The 7,756-nt window shown below is 47.0% G+C and overlaps 1 non-coding gene across 1 annotated transcript; it reads right to left on the minus strand.

The window, feature by feature from the left end:
- Positions 1-979: 979 nt before the first annotated feature.
- On the minus strand, positions 980-1,110 carry LOC131409207 (U6atac minor spliceosomal RNA). The gene has a single exon (XR_009220885.1). It is a non-coding gene; the product is annotated as a U6atac minor spliceosomal RNA (small nuclear RNA).
- Positions 1,111-7,756: the final 6,646 nt, after the last annotated feature.

Consider the following 7,756-nt stretch of genomic DNA (forward strand, 5'->3'; position numbering starts at 1 on the left):
TGGGCAAGTGGCATGTGGGGGAATGAGACCTGGACCCTGCCGGGCACTCATACTTGAGGATAAAGATGAGAAGCGAGCTGCAGGGGCTGGAGAATCCCAGAAAGTCAGACCCACAAGAACGTATGCGGATGCCTGGGCCAACCTCTCATTTCACAAAGAGGCAGAGTGAAGCCCGGGAGAGGTCAGTTTGGGAGGACTCACTAGAATCAACGCCTTGGTCCAGAACTCTTTCCAGCACATCTAGACAAACGTGAATGGGAGGACTCTCAGGATAACAAGAGGTGTCCTCATAATGAGCCCTCTGTGCATTCAGCAGCCCAGTTTGGAGAGTCAGTGTAGGATTTCCATATGCCAACTCTCTCATCGTGACCCCCTCCTCATCTTGCCAGTAAATCTGGAACTCTAAGAAATACTCCCACCCTGAGTGTGAGCGCCCCACTGAGCCTGATGTAATTTAACTGGTCTACCAAGTACCAGGAACTTGCCTGGGTGCTGTGTGAACCACAAGCTGAGGATCACAGAGTCTTGGCTATAGGCTGTCCTGGCTGGTGCTGTGGCTGTAAATAAGCCCAGACTTGGGGCCGGTGGGGGAGGCTGGGGAGAAGCGTGTCACGTCTGCCACTTAGGCTTTGGGGCAAAATATGCCTCTAGGCCTGTTTAAAATGCACATCTGGACACTACTTACAGTTACTGAATCACAGTCTTTGGAGGTAGAGACCAGAAATCTGCGTTTTTTTGTTTTGTGTGTGTGCGTGTGTGTGTGTGTGTGTGTGTGTGTGTGAGGAAGATCAGCCCTGAGCTAACATCTGACAATCTTCCTCTTTTTGCTGAGGAAGACTGGCCATGGGCTAACATCCATGCCCGTCTTCCTCCACTTTATATGGGACACCGCCACAGCATGGCTTGACAAGCAGTGCGTCGGTGTGTGCCCGGGTTCCGAACGGGCGAACCCCGGGCCGCCACAGCGGAGTGCGCGCACTTAACCACTTGTGCCACCGGGCAGTCCCCAAGTAGGTGGCAATGCCTTAACCATATGCATGTTGTCAGGCCCGAGGTCCTCTTCCGTCCTTGTCAAGGGGAGTGCTAACCTTCTCTCCTTTCATACAACACAGAAATCTGTGTTTTAACAAGCTCTCCAGAAGTTTGCTAGGCACAGTGAATTTTGAGAACCATTGCTCTGGGGCCAAACAACTGTGGACTATCAATATTTCGGTTTTCCCCTGGCAATATCTTGGGAGAAATCTATTCAAATAAACCCAGAGGGGATCCTTCCCTTTTGCAAGTTCTCAAGGGCTTAATCTTTGAATTCTCAGCACCCTGAGTGTTCAGACAGGAGGGCAGCAGCTCCAGGTTTTCTTGCTGTTCTCAAGTCTGCAGAACTTTCCTCAGACCTTCTGCCCCACCCCGCAGGGAGGGAACAGCCCAATACAGTTATGAATAGGCCCTTTCTGAGATCTGGCAGCCCTGAGAGGAGAGAAAGCTTTTTGTTGGCCCCAGCAGTCAGCATAAAATAAGGGCAGTGCTGGGTCTCAAAGCCAGACTTGTGAGCGCAAAGAGGAGACGTCAAGGCCTCCCAGCAGCCCCCTTGGCCTTCTACGCAGGTCCAGCTACTGCATTCTCTGCCTTGTTATATAAAACGCCTCGCCCTGGCGATGAAGGGGGCAGAGTGGGGTCACAAGGCTCAGATGACTTCCTTCTGTTTCCCTGTGAGCTAACCTTCAGAGCCTGAGTGCAGAAAGGACCTAGGACATGGGACCATTCACCAGGCAGCTGACAAGCTTCCCAGCTTTCCAGGGGGCCAGCTCCATTTTAAGTCACTGGATTTTTGAGGTTTGGAGCAAGAATATAGGAAGGAAGCTTCAGCTGGCTCAGGCATATTGTTTATTTATTTATTTATTTATTTTGTGAGGAAGATCAGCCCTGAGCTAACATCCATGCTAATCCTCCTCTTTTTGCTGAGGAAGACCAGCTCTGAGCTAACATCTATTGCCAATCCTCCTCCTTTTTTTTTTTTCCCCAAAGCCCCAGTAGATAGTTGTATGTCATAGTTGCAGATCCTTCTAGTTGCTGTATATGGGACGCAGCCTCATCATGGCCGGAGAGGCGGGGCATCAGTGCACGCCCGGGATGCGAACCCGGGCCAACCGGGCCGCCAGTAGCAGAGCGAGCGCACTTAACCGCTAAGCCACAGGGCCGGCCCAGGCGTGTTGTTAAAATGACCTTAAGACTGCACCAAGAACAGGACACTGGGGCTGGCCCGGTGGCATACCGGTTAAGTTCATGTGCTCCACTTCAGCATCCCAGGGTTCTCGGGTTCGAATCCCAGGCGCGCACCAATGCACCGCTCATCAAGCCATGTGTGGCAGCGTCCCATATACAAAATGGAGGAAGATGGGCACAGATGTTAGCTCAGAGCCAATCTTCCTCAGCAAAAAGAGGAGGATTGGCAACAGATGTTAGCTCAGAGCCAATCTTCCTCACACACCACACCAAAAAAAACAGGACACTGCAAGAAGCACAGTAAAATGGATTAGATGAACAAAATCAAGTAATTTAGGAACCTAGTGGTTAGGGCGTAGCCATACCTGTGGGTGGGGGCAGAATCAAATTGGACTTGAGCATTATGTAATGGTGTAACTTTAACCCAGAAAAAAAAGGTTGCAAAACCAACCCCTCTGAAGAAAATGGACGTAAAGTTCCCTGTTTTCATCATGACCATAAAAAGGGTCAGTGGAGCCAGCCCTGAGGGCCTAGTGGTTAAAGTTCGGCACTCACTGCTTCAGCAGCTGGAGGTTTGCTTTCTGGTCATGGAACCACACCAGCCATCTGTCAGTTGCCATGCTGTGGCAGCAGCTCACTTAGAACTAGAATGACTTAAAACTATGATATACAACTAACTACTGGGGCTTTGGAGAGGAAAAAAAAATTTTTTTTTAAAAGGGTCAGTGTATATACTTGGAGCTCAAATAGAATAGTCCTGGACATAGGCAGCCCTGGCAGCAGGAAATACAGCACTTCTTTCCATCATGCAAGTTCTGGTCTTTCCTAGGGCTGTCCTTGTGTCTGGTCCTTGTGTCTCCTTCAAGGACTGTGAAAACTGGATGCACATCAGGTTGGGAATCAGTTAAAGATATAGTATTTACTCTGTCATTCTGGGGATAAAGTCTCAAACCTGTCACATTGCTTCGTGGTATTATGGAAAAAGCAAGGACTTTGACGTCAGAAAGTTCTACACTGAAACCTCTGCATTGTGCATCCTAGGCATATTAAACTTTCCGAGCCTTCAGGAGTCATGTCTTATCTCCACTGTCCTCCTAAATGGCACACAGTGGAGCTGGGCTTGGCCACATTCATCATCCTGAACTATGGCTAAAGAGTAGGAAGGGAGTTGAGAGAGAGCAGCTTTGACCAAGTGGGCAGGACTTCCTGCCAGAGATGGATCAGCCACTTTCCATTTCCTAAACCTGGGCTTTCACCATTCAGACTGGGAAACGTGTGCAATACATTCAGGCCCTGCATCTGGTTCCCTGTGGCCATGTGATGGAACCAACATCAGAGCTTTCCAGGAAATGAGATTGGTAGTCAGATTGCTGAAAACAAGCAGATAAATAATTGATCAACTCAAATCTGTGTCTCCAAAGATCACTGATAAAAATGAGCCAGCCATCCTCCTGTTTCAAGAAAGCTTGGGTCTCTGGCTGAGAAATCAGAAAATGCAACTGAAGAACGTTACTCCTCTCTGGTTGTATCTTAAGATCAAGGGCGGCTACCCAGGCCTTATTCCGAGTTGTTCTCAATAATAGAAAGGGTCCCCTCTCTTCACACTCTGGCTATAGCCCACTCCCAGATCTTCTTGTATTACTTCATTGGTCCTCGGAGCCTTCACGAAGGTGGTTTCTCATTCACAGTACCTTTGTTCCTCTGAGCCAGTCTAGCTTTTTCCTCTAGCTTCACTTTTCCTATAAAAACTGTCTTTATTAATTCCATCTAGTTCCAATCAAACAATTCCAGAAAATGTCTCAAAAATTTTTGTAATAGGTATGTACTGCCTTTTTCTGTTTTTCTTGTTCTTAAGTGAATTCTGTTTGCTCTCGTGTATCACTAGCAGGAATAATGTCTATTGTTTCTCACAAGCAGTAGCATGATACCATTGAAAGCACAGGAATTGAAGTTAAAAGATTTGTATTCCAGTTCCATTTCTTTTGTGTGTGTGTGTGTGTGAGCAAGATCAGCCCTGAGCTAACATCCGTGCCAATCCTCCTCCTTTTGCTGAGGAAGACCGGCCCTGAGCTAACATCCATTGCCAATCCTCCTCCCTTTTTTTCTTTCCCCTTTTTCTCCCCAAAGCCCCAGTAGATAGTTGTATGTCATAGTTGCACATCCTTCTAGTTTCTGTATGTGGGACGCCGCCCCAGCATGGCCAGACAAGCGGTGCGTTGGTGCGCACCGGGATCCGAACCTGGCCCGCCAGTAGCAGAGCGCGCGCACTCAACCGCTAAGCCATGGGGCCGGCCCCTCCAGTTCCCTTTCTGACAGTTACTGGCTAGATGACCATGAACAGATCACTCAATCTCCTATTCATTCATTCCTTCATTTGTTCAGTGCCTAGTTTGTACTAGTCACTAAGCGAGGTGCTGGGAACAAAGACACTTAAAACACATTCTCTGTTCTTAAGGAATTCATACTCTAGCAGTGTAGACAAATAGGTAAGCATACCATACAGAGCAATAAGTGCAATGATAAAAGATTTACACAGGGGATTGTGGGAACTCAGAGATGAGAGACCTAGTATAGACCAGAGCTGGAAATGGGAGAAATCAGAAAACACTCCAGGAGGTGTCCCTGAGGGGTTCTTAAAAGATGAAGAAGAGCCAGCCTAGCAACAGGGCAGGAGCATATTCCAGACAGGGGGTCTCAACTCGGGGCAAAGGCATAGACGCAAAGTTCAATGCTATCGGCATGACAGTGGAACAGTTAGCCATTGATGATTAAGCAGCTAGTAACTATGGGGATGGGAATTGGCCACCTCAAAATATGTCTCTGCCTGAAAAACACTTTGACCCCCACCTCCACTAACTGACCAAAAGAGTCTGGGATGGGAGGCCTGACCCCAGAACAGGTCATCACCATAGACATCTCCAGGTATCTGGGAGGGTCCTTACTAAGCCCATTCTTAGTTCTGGTTACTCTTTGTAAGAGACATTTACATTTGCAAAGGAAATCTCCATTTGTAAAGGTATCTTCTTCCTTGTACCAGGAAGAAGGGGGGGGGGGTAGCCTTACCTAGAAACTTATCAGAACAGAGGCGAGAACTTAAATCTGCATGATAAACTTACCCATTGTTAACTGTGTTGTTTAGGAAATATGCTCTCTGACTCCCACTAGGTTCCTATAGATAACATCTCCCTAGAAGCCTGGGACACCATGGTAATGGGTGTTTGAGCTTTTTTCAGGAATTGGAACCCCTTGTCCACTTTAGGCTGGTTGAGACCACCAAGCCATCAACTGGGACCGCGCAGACATATGTCTGATAAGAGACCTTTGGACGTCAAGAGATTAAGACTTCACCTTCAGGGCATGCTAAGGCCACCATTCTGTGAACATGCATCCTACGAAGAGGCACGAAGCCTGACTAGGTTTGCACAGATCATCAATTACCTCACCTCTCCTCATGTCCAATCATTTCAGACACCTTGCCCCTACCCCATAAATATCCGAGTCCCTTTTTTCAGGGAAGCGGATTTGAGATTCATTCTCTCCTTTCCTCACTTGGCTGCCTTGTGATTAATAAATCCTCTCTCTCTGCTGCAATCTTGTCGTCTTGGTGATTGGCTTTTTGGGTGGCGGGCAAAAATGGACCTGGTGCGGTAACAAAAGTTCAAAGTAAGGGGTGAGAGGGTATGAATTGAAGAGGGCTAGGTCACAGAGAGCACTGGATGTTCTATTTAATAGCTTGGAGTCTCAGTGGTTATCAAGGAGCATGGTGCAGTACACTGATGTGTCATGAATTCTTTACAGGTGTGCTGTCAAAACTTGATCAGTGCGTAAAATGATATATATTTTTTGGTGTGATGAGTTAAGCTAAAATAAGGCAGTGAATAATCAAAAGGCAAGAGGCATAGCATAACATCAGGCCAGACTCAAAGAAAGACTATGTGTTTAGCAAAACATTTAAGATCTTTGCTTCATGGCCATGTAAAAATATGTAGCCAAGTTATGATTTCACCCCTGCCATGGCTGGAGAAAAGTAAGAGATGGATTCTCCTGCTGGTTTTGTCCAGTTTTTCCCCAAGTAGATACTGGTGAGGGAGCTTTCCCCTCTCCCACACTACTGTCTCTTCCACTTCTCCTGGGCCACTGAAGAGGTTCACATGGGGTAGTTTGGCTACTGTCAACAAAGCCTCAGGACCCAGGCTGCTGTCACTGCTGCTCTGTGATCTAAGGGGAACCTGCAAGCAGCTGACAAAGGCATGGTCTCTGCGGGGGTGGATGGAGAGGAACTTGGTGTGATTAGATATGGGGGGAGGGAGTAAAACAAAAATACCTCAGTTTAAAATCTCCAAATTTTATCCTCTTGTAGGAGTAAACCATTTTAATCCAATAGCATCACTGTGGTGAAGAGTGATAAAGTGAATGTTACAAAAACCATAGAAACTATTAGCAGCAAAGGAACATTATGTTGGCATATCAATTTGCTGTAATTACTGAAGTGGTTGGTGGTCTCAGCCATCAGGATAGACCCTGATGGGCCAGTTGGGTAACTGACCCTTGTTCTGGTCACATAGCTCTAAAGAGGTTGTGCTTGGGGCAGGCTGTTTTAGTGTGGGGAGGCAGGGGTGATAAATGAGAACTATGTCCATGCCCAAGGTCCCTGTCCTGGACTCCACGGTCACCTCGTGTTATACTGAGACTGATGCCACTGACCTGGTTCGGAGGAGGTGGACCATAGCATACACCCAGACTAACTGATTTGCCATGAGTTCCGGATTCATGTACCAGCGGACGTGAAGGGAGGTGACTGTGCTCTCTGATGGTCTGATATGAACCCTCACTCAAAGTTTTCATCTGCAATTGCAGTCCCCACACCCACCCCTCAGCATATGGAAGCTGGCAACTCCTGTCTATTTTAAAGTTATCTTTCCGCAATTTATTTTGATTGTACTTATACTTTGCTGGTTCCTTCAGATTTTTAATCTTATTTCATTTACCCTGGTAGTGTCTTCCTGTCCATCTGAACTTACTGACATGCTAATATAGTAGCCAGGCAGTCTTTAAACCCTTCATGTGTACCACCAAAAATTCTGGCTCCATAAACACAATGTAATTCTACTGCTGGTTTTGAGGTGGGAAACAAGATGGCCAGGTAATGCACTTTAAATCAATTCTAATTCTGTGGCCACATAGAGGATGGAATTGAAAAAGAGCAGACTGGCTACAGACTGAAGGAAGCTGTTGCCTTGGTCCAGAGGAGATTGTCACTTCATTCCCAGGGCTTTCAACTGAAAGGGAACTAGGGATGTACCTCTAATGAATTCAATGAATCGGAATCTAGAGCTAAAAAGATAGCCCAAGCTGAATGAGTAGTAGCAAAGGCAAGGACTTTGAAGTCAGGTAAAGCCGGATTCAACTCTCTGGCTCAACCATTTAAATTACATGACTCACCCTGGATAAGATACACCACGTCCCTGGCCTCTCAGCTAACAGCGAAATGGGGATGCACCTACATGAAGTGCTTAGGTGGTTAATAGATGGGAAA

Source organism: Diceros bicornis, chromosome 7 (assembly GCF_020826845.1).
Source record: "Diceros bicornis minor isolate mBicDic1 chromosome 7, mDicBic1.mat.cur, whole genome shotgun sequence".
NCBI classification, from domain to species: domain Eukaryota; kingdom Metazoa; phylum Chordata; class Mammalia; order Perissodactyla; family Rhinocerotidae; genus Diceros; species Diceros bicornis.